General features: G+C 45.3%; 11 non-coding genes across 11 annotated transcripts; all 11 read right to left on the reverse strand.

The window, feature by feature from the left end:
- Positions 1 to 216: 216 nt before the first annotated feature.
- LOC141195932 (U2 spliceosomal RNA) lies at positions 217 to 407 on the reverse strand. The gene has a single exon (XR_012268503.1). It is a non-coding gene; the product is annotated as a U2 spliceosomal RNA (small nuclear RNA).
- Positions 408 to 1,527: 1,120 nt separating this feature from the next.
- On the reverse strand, positions 1,528 to 1,718 carry LOC141196111 (U2 spliceosomal RNA). The gene has a single exon (XR_012268677.1). It is a non-coding gene; the product is annotated as a U2 spliceosomal RNA (small nuclear RNA).
- A 1,118-nt stretch (positions 1,719 to 2,836) lies between these two features.
- On the reverse strand, positions 2,837 to 3,027 carry LOC141195379 (U2 spliceosomal RNA). Its single transcript, XR_012267972.1, has one exon. It is a non-coding gene; the product is annotated as a U2 spliceosomal RNA (small nuclear RNA).
- A 1,117-nt stretch (positions 3,028 to 4,144) lies between these two features.
- On the reverse strand, positions 4,145 to 4,335 carry LOC141195380 (U2 spliceosomal RNA). The gene has a single exon (XR_012267973.1). It is a non-coding gene; the product is annotated as a U2 spliceosomal RNA (small nuclear RNA).
- Positions 4,336 to 5,456: 1,121 nt separating this feature from the next.
- Positions 5,457 to 5,647, reverse strand: LOC141195382 (U2 spliceosomal RNA). Its single transcript, XR_012267975.1, has one exon. It is a non-coding gene; the product is annotated as a U2 spliceosomal RNA (small nuclear RNA).
- Positions 5,648 to 6,769: 1,122 nt separating this feature from the next.
- LOC141195383 (U2 spliceosomal RNA) lies at positions 6,770 to 6,960 on the reverse strand. The gene has a single exon (XR_012267976.1). It is a non-coding gene; the product is annotated as a U2 spliceosomal RNA (small nuclear RNA).
- Positions 6,961 to 8,084: 1,124 nt separating this feature from the next.
- On the reverse strand, positions 8,085 to 8,275 carry LOC141195384 (U2 spliceosomal RNA). Its single transcript, XR_012267977.1, has one exon. It is a non-coding gene; the product is annotated as a U2 spliceosomal RNA (small nuclear RNA).
- Positions 8,276 to 9,399: 1,124 nt separating this feature from the next.
- Positions 9,400 to 9,590, reverse strand: LOC141195385 (U2 spliceosomal RNA). The gene has a single exon (XR_012267978.1). It is a non-coding gene; the product is annotated as a U2 spliceosomal RNA (small nuclear RNA).
- Positions 9,591 to 10,708: 1,118 nt separating this feature from the next.
- LOC141195729 (U2 spliceosomal RNA) lies at positions 10,709 to 10,899 on the reverse strand. Its single transcript, XR_012268307.1, has one exon. It is a non-coding gene; the product is annotated as a U2 spliceosomal RNA (small nuclear RNA).
- Positions 10,900 to 12,022: 1,123 nt separating this feature from the next.
- On the reverse strand, positions 12,023 to 12,213 carry LOC141195386 (U2 spliceosomal RNA). The gene has a single exon (XR_012267979.1). It is a non-coding gene; the product is annotated as a U2 spliceosomal RNA (small nuclear RNA).
- Positions 12,214 to 13,338: 1,125 nt separating this feature from the next.
- Positions 13,339 to 13,529, reverse strand: LOC141195387 (U2 spliceosomal RNA). Its single transcript, XR_012267980.1, has one exon. It is a non-coding gene; the product is annotated as a U2 spliceosomal RNA (small nuclear RNA).
- Between the last annotated feature and the right edge of the window lie 433 nt (positions 13,530 to 13,962).

Consider the following 13,962-nt stretch of genomic DNA (forward strand, 5'->3'; position numbering starts at 1 on the left):
ATTGCATTACATTACATTACATGGCAATGCAATGCACAGTTGCTGAAGTTGAACCAAAATGAGCTTGTCATCTGGCTTCTGCAACTTTTAACATGAAAAATCCAATGAGGAGAAGAAAAGCAAAGCCAAAGAGTCCATCCCAAAATCCGACAAACAAGCAAAATGAACAAAAAGCATTGAATTCAATTCTTTCTGATTTTAGAAACTGAATTAAAGAAGGGGTGCACCGGTCCTGGAGATACTGCAATACCAGGTCAATGCGTGGAGTGGACAGAGCAAGCTCTTTTTCCATCTCCCTGTTCTAAAAATCCATTTAATATATGGTCCCCAGATAGGGGATGTATCAGATATTAAACTGATAAGAACAGATACTACACTTGATCTTAGCCAAAAGGCCGAGAAGCGATAACCAGAATTGGTTTCCGACTACGGTGCCACCCAAGGATTCTGAAAAGTCCATTTGTGGAGATGGCCACCTGGACTCCCGTTAAGAAGACATGCTGTCAACCTCTAGATCCCTCACATGCCTGCACTTTTCGGCTTGCTGCTGCTGCAATCCACGCGTTTTAGATCTGCATAACTCCACCTCTTTTAGCACAGTACCCTCAACCCCCGGCTGTTCCCACCCGCCTCAACACCGTTGGAAGGGAGGAGAACCAATTAAGGCGGGGGGGGGGTGGAACGAGCAGCTGTCTACCCTTAGCAGGAGGGTTGCTGATTAATTACCTCTCCTGCTGCTGCTGCTGCTGGCTGTCCAGCAGCAGACTGAAGGTGGCTGCTGCTGTGCGCAGGTATATAAAGGCTCAGAGCCTATTATGACACGCGCAGCCAGCGTTCCATTGCCACATTCCGTCTACTGCAGGCGGGATACCTGGATGGCTGAATGTCACTGAGAAGCTCACAGAGACCGCCATAAGCAACAGTTTAAAAGAATGCCACAGACTAATCAACCAAACTTTTTGGGTTGGTTTCTCTTTTATAGTCTGCAGGCATTAAATGAAAGAAGTCAGTGTTCCAGCAGAGGGAGACAACGTTTCAGAAAAGGCATTGTAGCAAACCAAAAAAGAAATTTTAAGCGCAGCAGAGTAACCAGCTCACATACCTGTTAGCTCAGGTGAGTTTAAAAGGCTGCTGTTGATAACAAGGGCATTTGCTAAATAGATGGTGTGTGTGCAACAATATACTGAAAGGTCAATTATATTGTGCAGCTTATCTCACCACCTGTAGTTATTTAGGTGAAAGCTCCAAAATGCTTGCCTAATATGTCTGTTTATCCAAAAGGAAGTATAGAGGGAGAGCTAGATAGATAGCATTGCATTACATTACATTACATGGCAATGCAATGCACAGTTGCTGAAGTTGAACCAAAATGAGCTTGTCATCTGGCTTCTGCAACTTTTAACATGAAAAATCCAATGAGGAGAAGAAAAGCAAAGCCAAAGAGTCCATCCCAAAATCCGACAAACAAGCAAAATGAACAAAAAGCATTGAATTCAATTCTTTCTGATTTTAGAAACTGCATTAAAGAAGGGGTGCACCGGTCCTGGAGATACTGCAATACCAGGTCAATGCGTGGAGTGGACAGAGCAAGCTCTTTTTCCATCTCCCTGTTCTAAAAATCCATTTAATATATGGTCCCCAGATAGGGGACGTATCAGATAATAAACTGATAAGAACAGATACTACACTTGATCTTAGCCAAAAGGCCGAGAAGCGATAACCAGAATTGGTTTCCGACTACGGTGCCACCCAAGGATTCTGAAAAGTCCATTTGTGGAGATGGCCACCTGGACTCCCGTTAAGAAGACATGCTGTCAACCTCTAGATCCCTCACATGCCTGCACTTTTCGGCTTGCTGCTGCTGCAATCCACGCGTTTTAGATCTGCATAACTCCACCTCTTTTAGCACAGTACCCTCAACCCCCGGCTGTTCCCACCCGCCTCAACACCGTTGGAAGGGAGGAGAACCAATTAAGGCGGGGGGGGTGGAACGAGCAGCTGTCTACCCTTAGCAGGAGGGTTGCTGATTAATTACCTCTCCTGCTGCTGCTGCTGCTGGCTGTCCAGCAGCAGACTGAAGGTGGCTGCTGCTGTGCGCAGGTATATAAAGGCTCAGAGCCTATTATGACACGCGCAGCCAGCGTTCCATTGCCACATTCCGTCTACTGCAGGCGGGATACCTGGATGGCTGAATGTCACTGAGAAGCTCACAGAGACCGCCATAAGCAACAGTTTAAAAGAATGCCACAGACTAATCAACCAAACTTTTTGGGTTGGTTTCTCTTTTATAGTCTGCAGGCATTAAATGAAAGAAGTCAGTGTTCCAGCAGAGGGAGACAACGTTTCAGAAAAGGCATTGTAGCAAACCAAAAAAGAAATTTTAAGCGCAGCAGAGTAACCAGCTCACATACCTGTTAGCTCAGGTGAGTTTAAAAGGCTGCTGTTGATAACAAGGGCATTTGCTAAATAGATGGTGTGTGTGCAACAATATACTGAAAGGTCAATTATATTGTGCAGCTTATCTCACCACCTGTAGTTATTTAGGTGAAAGCTCCAAAATGCTTGCCTAATATGTCTGTTTATCCAAAAGGAAGTATAGAGGGAGAGCTAGATAGATAGCATTGCATTACATTACATTACATGGCAATGCAATGCACAGTTGCTGAAGTTGAACCAAAATGAGCTTGTCATCTGGCTTCTGCAACTTTTAACATGAAAAATCCAATGAGGAGAAGAAAAGCAAAGCCAAAGAGTCCATCCCAAAATCCGACAAACAAGCAAAATGAACAAAAAGCATTGAATTCAATTCTTTCTGATTTTAGAAACTGCATTAAAGAAGGGGTGCACCGGTCCTGGAGATACTGCAATACCAGGTCAATGCGTGGAGTGGACAGAGCAAGCTCTTTTTCCATCTCCCTGTTCTAAAAATCCATTTAATATATGGTCCCCAGATAGGGGACGTATCAGATATTAAACTGATAAGAACAGATACTACACTTGATCTTAGCCAAAAGGCCGAGAAGCGATAACCAGAATTGGTTTCCGACTACGGTGCCACCCAAGGATTCTGAAAAGTCCATTTGTGGAGATGGCCACCTGGACTCCCGTTAAGAAGACATGCTGTCAACCTCTAGATCCCTCACATGCCTGCACTTTTCGGCTTGCTGCTGCTGCAATCCACGCGTTTTAGATCTGCATAACTCCACCTCTTTTAGCACAGTACCCTCAACCCCCGGCTGTTCCCACCCGCCTCAACACCGTTGAAAGGGAGGAGAACCAATTAAGGCGGGGGGGGGGTGGAACGAGCAGCTGTCTACCCTTAGCAGGAGGGTTGCTGATTAATTACCTCTCCTGCTGCTGCTGCTGGCTGTCCAGCAGCAGACTGAAGGTGGCTGCTGCTGTGCGCAGGTATATAAAGGCTCAGAGCCTATTATGACACGCGCAGCCAGCGTTCCATTGCCACATTCCGTCTACTGCAGGCGGGATACCTGGATGGCTGAATGTCACTGAGAAGCTCACAGAGACCGCCATAAGCAACAGTTTAAAAGAATGCCACAGACTAATCAACCAAACTTTTTGGGTTGGTTTCTCTTTTATAGTCTGCAGGCATTAAATGAAAGAAGTCAGTGTTCCAGCAGAGGGAGACAACGTTTCAGAAAAGGCATTGTAGCAAACCAAAAAAGAAATTTTAAGCGCAGCAGAGTAACCAGCTCACATACCTGTTAGCTCAGGTGAGTTTAAAAGGCTGCTGTTGATAACAAGGGCATTTGCTAAATAGATGGTGTGTGTGCAACAATATACTGAAAGGTCAATTATATTGTGCAGCTTATCTCACCACCTGTAGTTATTTAGGTGAAAGCTCCAAAATGCTTGCCTAATATGTCTGTTTATCCAAAAGGAAGTATAGAGGGAGAGCTAGATAGATAGCATTGCATTACATTACATTACATGGCAATGCAATGCACAGTTGCTGAAGTTGAACCAAAATGAGCTTGTCATCTGGCTTCTGCAACTTTTAACATGAAAAATCCAATGAGGAGAAGAAAAGCAAAGCCAAAGAGTCCATCCCAAAATCCGACAAACAAGCAAAATGAACAAAAAGCATTGAATTCAATTCTTTCTGATTTTAGAAACTGCATTAAAGAAGGGGTGCACCGGTCCTGGAGATACTGCAATACCAGGTCAATGCGTGGAGTGGACAGAGCAAGCTCTTTTTCCATCTCCCTGTTCTAAAAATCCATTTAATATATGGTCCCCAGATAGGGGACGTATCAGATATTAAACTGATAAGAACAGATACTACACTTGATCTTAGCCAAAAGGCCGAGAAGCGATAACCAGAATTGGTTTCCGACTACGGTGCCACCCAAGGATTCTGAAAAGTCCATTTGTGGAGATGGCCACCTGGACTCCCGTTAAGAAGACATGCTGTCAACCACTAGATCCCTCACATGCCTGCACTTTTCGGCTTGCTGCTGCTGCAATCCACGCGTTTTAGATCTGCATAACTCCACCTCTTTTAGCACAGTACCCTCAATCCCCGGCTGTTCCCACCCGCCTCAACACCGTTGGAAGGGAGGAGAACCAATTAAGGCGGGGGAGGGGGTGGAACGAGCAGCTGTCTACCCTTAGCAGGAGGGTTGCTGATTAATTACCTCTCCTGCTGCTGCTGCTGCTGGCTGTCCAGCAGCAGACTGAAGGTGGCTGCTGCTGTGCGCAGGTATATAAAGGCTCAGAGCCTATTATGACACGCGCAGCCAGCGTTCCATTGCCACATTCCGTCTACTGCAGGCGGGATACCTGGATGGCTGAATGTCACTGAGAAGCTCACAGAGACCGCCATAAGCAACAGTTTAAAAGAATGCCACAGACTAATCAACCAAACTTTTTGGGTTGGTTTCTCTTTTATAGTCTGCAGGCATTAAATGAAAGAAGTCAGTGTTCCAGCAGAGGGAGACAACGTTTCAGAAAAGGCATTGTAGCAAACCAAAAAAGAAATTTTAAGCGCAGCAGAGTAACCAGCTCACATACCTGTTAGCTCAGGTGAGTTTAAAAGGCTGCTGTTGATAACAAGGGCATTTGCTAAATAGATGGTGTGTGTGCAACAATATACTGAAAGGTCAATTATATTGTGCAGCTTATCTCACCACCTGTAGTTATTTAGGTGAAAGCTCCAAAATGCTTGCCTAATATGTCTGTTTATCCAAAAGGAAGTATAGAGTGAGAGCTAGATAGATAGCATTGCATTACATTACATTACATGGCAATGCAATGCACAGTTGCTGAAGTTGAACCAAAATGAGCTTGTCATCTGGCTTCTGCAACTTTTAACATGAAAAATCCAATGAGGAGAAGAAAAGCAAAGCCAAAGAGTCCATCCCAAAATCCGACAAACAAGCAAAATGAACAAAAAGCATTGAATTCAATTCTTTCTGATTTTAGAAACTGCATTAAAGAAGGGGTGCACCGGTCCTGGAGATACTGCAATACCAGGTCAATGCGTGGAGTGGACAGAGCAAGCTCTTTTTCCATCTCCCTGTTCTAAAAATCCATTTAATATATGGTCCCCAGATAGGGGACGTATCAGATATTAAACTGATAAGAACAGATACTACACTTGATCTTAGCCAAAAGGCCGAGAAGCGATAACCAGAATTGGTTTCCGACTACGGTGCCACCCAAGGATTCTGAAAAGTCCATTTGTGGAGATGGCCACCTGGACTCCCGTTAAGAAGACATGCTGTCAACCTCTAGATCCCTCACATGCCTGCACTTTTCGGCTTGCTGCTGCTGCAATCCACGCGTTTTAGATCTGCATAACTCCACCTCTTTTAGCACAGTACCCTCAACCCCCGGCTGTTCCCACCCGCCTCAACACCGTTGGAAGGGAGGAGAACCAATTAAGGCGGGGGGGGGGGGTGGAATGAGCAGCTGTCTACCCTTAGCAGGAGGGTTGCTGATTAATTACCTCTCCTGCTGCTGCTGCTGCTGGCTGTCCAGCAGCAGACTGAAGGTGGCTGCTGCTGTGCGCAGGTATATAAAGGCTCAGAGCCTATTATGACACGCGCAGCCAGCGTTCCATTGCCACATTCCGTCTACTGCAGGCGGGATACCTGGATGGCTGAATGTCACTGAGAAGCTCACAGAGACCGCCATAAGCAACAGTTTAAAAGAATGCCACAGACTAATCAACCAAACTTTTTGGGTTGGTTTCTCTTTTATAGTCTGCAGGCATTAAATGAAAGAAGTCAGTGTTCCAGCAGAGGGAGACAACGTTTCAGAAAAGGCATTGTAGCAAACCAAAAAAGAAATTTTAAGCGCAGCAGAGTAACCAGCTCACATACCTGTTAGCTCAGGTGAGTTTAAAAGGCTGCTGTTGATAACAAGGGCATTTGCTAAATAGATGGTGTGTGTGCAACAATATACTGAAAGGTCAATTATATTGTGCAGCTTATCTCACCACCTGTAGTTATTTAGGTGAAAGCTCCAAAATGCTTGCCTAATATGTCTGTTTATCCAAAAGGAAGTATAGAGGGAGAGCTAGATAGATAGCATTGCATTACATTACATTACATGGCAATGCAATGCACAGTTGCTGAAGTTGAACCAAAATGAGCTTGTCATCTGGCTTCTGCAACTTTTAACATGAAAAATCCAATGAGGAGAAGAAAAGCAAAGCCAAAGAGTCCATCCCAAAATCCGACAAACAAGCAAAATGAACAAAAAGCATTGAATTCAATTCTTTCTGATTTTAGAAACTGCATTAAAGAAGGGGTGCACCGGTCCTGGAGATACTGCAATACCAGGTCAATGCGTGGAGTGGACAGAGCAAGCTCTTTTTCCATCTCCCTGTTCTAAAAATCCATTTAATATATGGTCCCCAGATAGGGGACGTATCAGATATTAAACTGATAAGAACAGATACTACACTTGATCTTAGCCAAAAGGCCGAGAAGCGATAACCAGAATTGGTTTCCGACTACGGTGCCACCCAAGGATTCTGAAAAGTCCATTTGTGGAGATGGCCACCTGGACTCCCGTTAAGAAGACATGCTGTCAACCTCTAGATCCCTCACATGCCTGCACTTTTCGGCTTGCTGCTGCTGCAATCCACGCGTTTTAGATCTGCATAACTCCACCTCTTTTAGCACAGTACCCTCAACCCCCGGCTGTTCCCACCCGCCTCAACACCGTTGGAAGGGAGGAGAACCAATTAAGGCGGGGGGGGGGGGGGTGGAACGAGCAGCTGTCTACCCTTAGCAGGAGGGTTGCTGATTAATTACCTCTCCTGCTGCTGCTGCTGCTGGCTGTCCAGCAGCAGACTGAAGGTGGCTGCTGCTGTGCGCAGGTATATAAAGGCTCAGAGCCTATTATGACACGCGCAGCCAGCGTTCCATTGCCACATTCCGTCTACTGCAGGCGGGATACCTGGATGGCTGAATGTCACTGAGAAGCTCACAGAGACCGCCATAAGCAACAGTTTAAAAGAATGCCACAGACTAATCAACCAAACTTTTTGGGTTGGTTTCTCTTTTATAGTCTGCAGGCATTAAATGAAAGAAGTCAGTGTTCCAGCAGAGGGAGACAACGTTTCAGAAAAGGCATTGTAGCAAACCAAAAAAGAAATTTTAAGCGCAGCAGAGTAACCAGCTCACATACCTGTTAGCTCAGGTGAGTTTAAAAGGCTGCTGTTGATAACAAGGGCATTTGCTAAATAGATGGTGTGTGTGCAACAATATACTGAAAGGTCAATTATATTGTGCAGCTTATCTCACCACCTGTAGTTATTTAGGTGAAAGCTCCAAAATGCTTGCCTAATATGTCTGTTTATCCAAAAGGAAGTATAGAGGGAGAGCTAGATAGATAGCATTGCATTACATTACATTACATGGCAATGCAATGCACAGTTGCTGAAGTTGAACCAAAATGAGCTTGTCATCTGGCTTCTGCAACTTTTAACATGAAAAATCCAATGAGGAGAAGAAAAGCAAAGCCAAAGAGTCCATCCCAAAATCCGACAAACAAGCAAAATGAACAAAAAGCATTGAATTCAATTCTTTCTGATTTTAGAAACTGCATTAAAGAAGGGGTGCACCGGTCCTGGAGATACTGCAATACCAGGTCAATGCGTGGAGTGGACAGAGCAAGCTCTTTTTCCATCTCCCTGTTCTAAAAATCCATTTAATATATGGTCCCCAGATAGGGGACGTATCAGATATTAAACTGATAAGAACAGATACTACACTTGATCTTAGCCAAAAGGCCGAGAAGCGATAACCAGAATTGGTTTCCGACTACGGTGCCACCCAAGGATTCTGAAAAGTCCATTTGTGGAGATGGCCACCTGGACTCCCGTTAAGAAGACATGCTGTCAACCTCTAGATCCCTCACATGCCTGCACTTTTCGGCTTGCTGCTGCTGCAATCCACGCGTTTTAGATCTGCATAACTCCACCTCTTTTAGCACAGTACCCTCAACCCCCGGCTGTTCCCACCTGCCTCAACACCGTTGGAAGGGAGGAGAACCAATTAAGGCGGGGGGGGGGGGGGTGGAACGAGCAGCTGTCTACCCTTAGCAGGAGGGTTGCTGATTAATTACCTCTCCTGCTGCTGCTGCTGCTGGCTGTCCAGCAGCAGACTGAAGGTGGCTGCTGCTGTGCGCAGGTATATAAAGGCTCAGAGCCTATTATGACACGCGCAGCCAGCGTTCCATTGCCACATTCCGTCTACTGCAGGCGGGATACCTGGATGGCTGAATGTCACTGAGAAGCTCACAGAGACCGCCATAAGCAACAGTTTAAAAGAATGCCACAGACTAATCAACCAAACTTTTTGGGTTGGTTTCTCTTTTATAGTCTGCAAGCATTAAATGAAAGAAGTCAGTGTTCCAGCAGAGGGAGACAACGTTTCAGAAAAGGCATTGTAGCAAACCAAAAAAGAAATTTTAAGCGCAGCAGAGTAACCAGCTCACATACCTGTTAGCTCAGGTGAGTTTAAAAGGCTGCTGTTGATAACAAGGGCATTTGCTAAATAGATGGTGTGTGTGCAACAATATACTGAAAGGTCAATTATATTGTGCAGCTTATCTCACCACCTGTAGTTATTTAGGTGAAAGCTCCAAAATGCTTGCCTAATATGTCTGTTTATCCAAAAGGAAGTATAGAGGGAGAGCTAGATAGATAGCATTGCATTACATTACATTACATGGCAATGCAATGCACAGTTGCTGAAGTTGAACCAAAATGAGCTTGTCATCTGGCTTCTGCAACTTTTAACATGAAAAATCCAATGAGAAGAAGAAAAGCAAAGCCAAAGAGTCCATCCCAAAATCCGACAAACAAGCAAAATGAACAAAAAGCATTGAATTCAATTCTTTCTGATTTTAGAAACTGCATTAAAGAAGGGGTGCACCGGTCCTGGAGATACTGCAATACCAGGTCAATGCGTGGAGTGGACAGAGCAAGCTCTTTTTCCATCTCCCTGTTCTAAAAATCCATTTAATATATGGTCCCCAGATAGGGGACGTATCAGATATTAAACTGATAAGAACAGATACTACACTTGATCTTAGCCAAAAGGCCGAGAAGCGATAACCAGAATTGGTTTCCGACTACGGTGCCACCCAAGGATTCTGAAAAGTCCATTTGTGGAGATGGCCACCTGGACTCCCGTTAAGAAGACATGCTGTCAACCTCTAGATCCCTCACATGCCTGCACTTTTCGGCTTGCTGCTGCTGCAATCCACGCGTTTTAGATCTGCATAACTCCACCTCTTTTAGCACAGTACCCTCAACCCCCGGCTGTTCCCACCCGCCTCAACACCGTTGGAAGGGAGGAGAACCAATTAAGGCGGGGGGGGTGGAACGAGCAGCTGTCTACCCTTAGCAGGAGGGTTGCTGATTAATTACCTCTCCTGCTGCTGCTGCTGCTGGCTGTCCAGCAGCAGACTGAAGGTGGCTGCTGCTGTGCGCAGGTATATAAAGGCTCAGAGCCTATTATGACACGCGCAGCCAGCGTTCCATTGCCACATTCCGTCTACTGCAGGCGGGATACCTGGATGGCTGAATGTCACTGAGAAGCTCACAGAGACCGCCATAAGCAACAGTTTAAAAGAATGCCACAGACTAATCAACCAAACTTTTTCGGTTGGTTTCTCTTTTATAGTCTGCAGGCATTAAATGAAAGAAGTCAGTGTTCCAGCAGAGGGAGACAACGTTTCAGAAAAGGCATTGTAGCAAACCAAAAAAGAAATTTTAAGCGCAGCAGAGTAACCAGCTCACATACCTGTTAGCTCAGGTGAGTTTAAAAGGCTGCTGTTGATAACAAGGGCATTTGCTAAATAGATGGTGTGTGTGCAACAATATACTGAAAGGTCAATTATATTGTGCAGCTTATCTCACCACCTGTAGTTATTTAGGTGAAAGCTCCAAAATGCTTGCCTAATATGTCTGTTTATCCAAAAGGAAGTATAGAGGGAGAGCTAGATAGATAGCATTGCATTACATTACATTACATGGCAATGCAATGCACAGTTGCTGAAGTTGAACCAAAATGAGCTTGTCATCTGGCTTCTGCAACTTTTAACATGAAAAATCCAATGAGGAGAAGAAAAGCAAAGCCAAAGAGTCCATCCCAAAATCCGACAAACAAGCAAAATGAACAAAAAGCATTGAATTCAATTCTTTCTGATTTTAGAAACTGCATTAAAGAAGGGGTGCACCGGTCCTGGAGATACTGCAATACCAGGCCAATGCGTGGAGTGGACAGAGCAAGCTCTTTTTCCATCTCCCTGTTCTAAAAATCCATTTAATATATGGTCCCCAGATAGGGGACGTATCAGATATTAAACTGATAAGAACAGATACTACACTTGATCTTAGCCAAAAGGCCGAGAAGCGATAACCAGAATTGGTTTCCGACTACGGTGCCACCCAAGGATTCTGAAAAGTCCATTTGTGGAGATGGCCACCTGGACTCCCGTTAAGAAGACATGCTGTCAACCTCTAGATCCCTCACATGCCTGCACTTTTCGGCTTGCTGCTGCTGCAATCCACGCGTTTTAGATCTGCATAACTCCACCTCTTTTAGCACAGTACCCTCAACCCCCGGCTGTTCCCACCCGCCTCAACACCGTTGGAAGGGAGGAGAACCAATTAAGGCGGGGGGGGGGGGGTGGAATGAGCAGCTGTCTACCCTTAGCAGGAGGGTTGCTGATTAATTACCTCTCCTGCTGCTTCTGCTGCTGGCTGTCCAGCAGCAGACTGAAGGTGGCTGCTGCTGTGCGCAGGTATATAAAGGCTCAGAGCCTATTATGACACGCGCAGCCAGCGTTCCATTGCCACATTCCGTCTACTGCAGGCGGGATACCTGGATGGCTGAATGTCACTGAGAAGCTCACAGAGACCGCCATAAGCAACAGTTTAAAAGAATGCCACAGACTAATCAACCAAACTTTTTGGGTTGGTTTCTCTTTTATAGTCTGCAGGCATTAAATGAAAGAAGTCAGTGTTCCAGCAGAGGGAGACAACGTTTCAGAAAAGGCATTGTAGCAAACCAAAAAAGAAATTTTAAGCGCAGCAGAGTAACCAGCTCACATACCTGTTAGCTCAGGTGAGTTTAAAAGGCTGCTGTTGATAACAAGGGCATTTGCTAAATAGATGGTGTGTGTGCAACAATATACTGAAAGGTCAATTATATTGTGCAGCTTATCTCACCACCTGTAGTTATTTAGGTGAAAGCTCCAAAATGCTTGCCTAATATGTCTGTTTATCCAAAAGGAAGTATAGAGGGAGAGCTAGATAGATAGCATTGCATTACATTACATTACATGGCAATGCAATGCACAGTTGCTGAAGTTGAACCAAAATGAGCTTGTCATCTGGCTTCTGCAACTTTTAACATGAAAAATCCAATGAGGAGAAGAAAAGCAAAGCCAAAGAGTCCATCCCAAAATCCGACAAACAAGCAAAATGAACAAAAAGCATTGAATTCAATTCTTTCTGATTTTAGAAACTGCATTAAAGAAGGGGTGCACCGGTCCTGGAGATACTGCAATACCAGGTCAATGCGTGGAGTGGACAGAGCAAGCTCTTTTTCCATCTCCCTGTTCTAAAAATCCATTTAATATATGGTCCCCAGATAGGGGACGTATCAGATATTAAACTGATAAGAACAGATACTACACTTGATCTTAGCCAAAAGGCCGAGAAGCGATAACCAGAATTGGTTTCCGACTACGGTGCCACCCAAGGATTCTGAAAAGTCCATTTGTGGAGATGGCCACCTGGACTCCCGTTAAGAAGACATGCTGTCAACCTCTAGATCCCTCACATGCCTGCACTTTTCGGCTTGCTGCTGCTGCAATCCACGCGTTTTAGATCTGCATAACTCCACCTCTTTTAGCACAGTACCCTCAACCCCCGGCTGTTCCCACCCGCCTCAACACCGTTGGAAGGGAGGAGAACCAATTAAGGCGGGGGGGGGGGGGGGTGGAACGAGCAGCTGTCTACCCTTAGCAGGAGGGTTGCTGATTAATTACCTCTCCTGCTGCTGCTGCTGCTGGCTGTCCAGCAGCAGACTGAAGGTGGCTGCTGCTGTGCGCAGGTATATAAAGGCTCAGAGCCTATTATGACACGCGCAGCCAGCGTTCCATTGCCACATTCCGTCTACTGCAGGCGGGATACCTGGATGGCTGAATGTCACTGAGAAGCTCACAGAGACCGCCATAAGCAACAGTTTAAAAGAATGCCACAGACTAATCAACCAAACTTTTTGGGTTGGTTTCTCTTTTATAGTCTGCAGGCATTAAATGAAAGAAGTCAGTGTTCCAGCAGAGGGAGACAACGTTTCAGAAAAGGCATTGTAGCAAACCAAAAAAGAAATTTTAAGCGCAGCAGAGTAACCAGCTCACATACCTGTTAGCTCAGGTGAGTTTAAAAGGCTGCTGTTGATAACAAGGGCATTTGCTAAATAGATGGTGTGTGTGCAACAATATACTGAAAGGTCAATTATATTGTGCAGCTTATCTCACCACCTGTAGTTATTTAGGTGAAAGCTCCAAAATGCTTGCCTAATATGTCTGTTTATCCAAAAGGAAGTATAGAGGGAGAGCTAGATAGATAGCATTGCATTACATTACATTACATGGCAATGCAATGCACAGTTGCTGAAGTTGAACCAAAATGAGCTTGTCATCTGGCTTCTGCAACTTTTAACATGAAAAATCCAATGAGGAGAAGAAAAGCAAAGCCAAAGAGTCCATCCCAAAATCCGACAAACAAGCAAAATGAACAAAAAGCATTGAATTCAATTCTTTCTGATTTTAGAAACTGCATTAAAGAAGGGGTGCACCGGTCCTGGAGATACTGCAATACCAGGTCAATGCGTGGAGTGGACAGAGCAAGCTCTTTTTCCATCTCCCTGTTCTAAAAATCCATTTAATATATGGTCCCCAGATAGGGGACGTATCAGATATTAAACTGATAAGAACAGATACTACACTTGATCTTAGCCAAAAGGCCGAGAAGCGATAACCAGAATTGGTTTCCGACTACGGTGCCACCCAAGGATTCTGAAAAGTCCATTTGTGGAGATGGCCACCTGGACTCCCGTTAAGAAGACATGCTGTCAACCTCTAGATCCCTCACATGCCTGCACTTTTCGGCTTGCTGCTGCTGCAATCCACGCGTTTTAGATCTGCATAACTCCACCTCTTTTAGCACAGTACCCTCAACCCCCGGCTGTTCCCACCTGCCTCAACACCGTTGGAAGGGAGGAGAACCAATTAAGGCGGGGGGGGGGGGGGGTGGAACGAGCAGCTGTCTACCCTTAGCAGGAGGGTTGCTGATTAATTACCTCTCCTGCTGCTGCTGCTGCTGGCTGTCCAGCAGCAGACTGAAGGTGGCTGCTGCTGTGCGCAGGTATATAAAGGCTCAGAGCCTATTATGACACGCGCAGCCAGCGT

This window comes from Phyllobates terribilis, unplaced genomic scaffold (assembly GCF_046119375.1).
Source record: "Phyllobates terribilis strain yellow unplaced genomic scaffold, ASM4611937v1 Scaffold_74__1_contigs__length_7073193, whole genome shotgun sequence".
NCBI classification, from domain to species: domain Eukaryota; kingdom Metazoa; phylum Chordata; class Amphibia; order Anura; family Dendrobatidae; genus Phyllobates; species Phyllobates terribilis.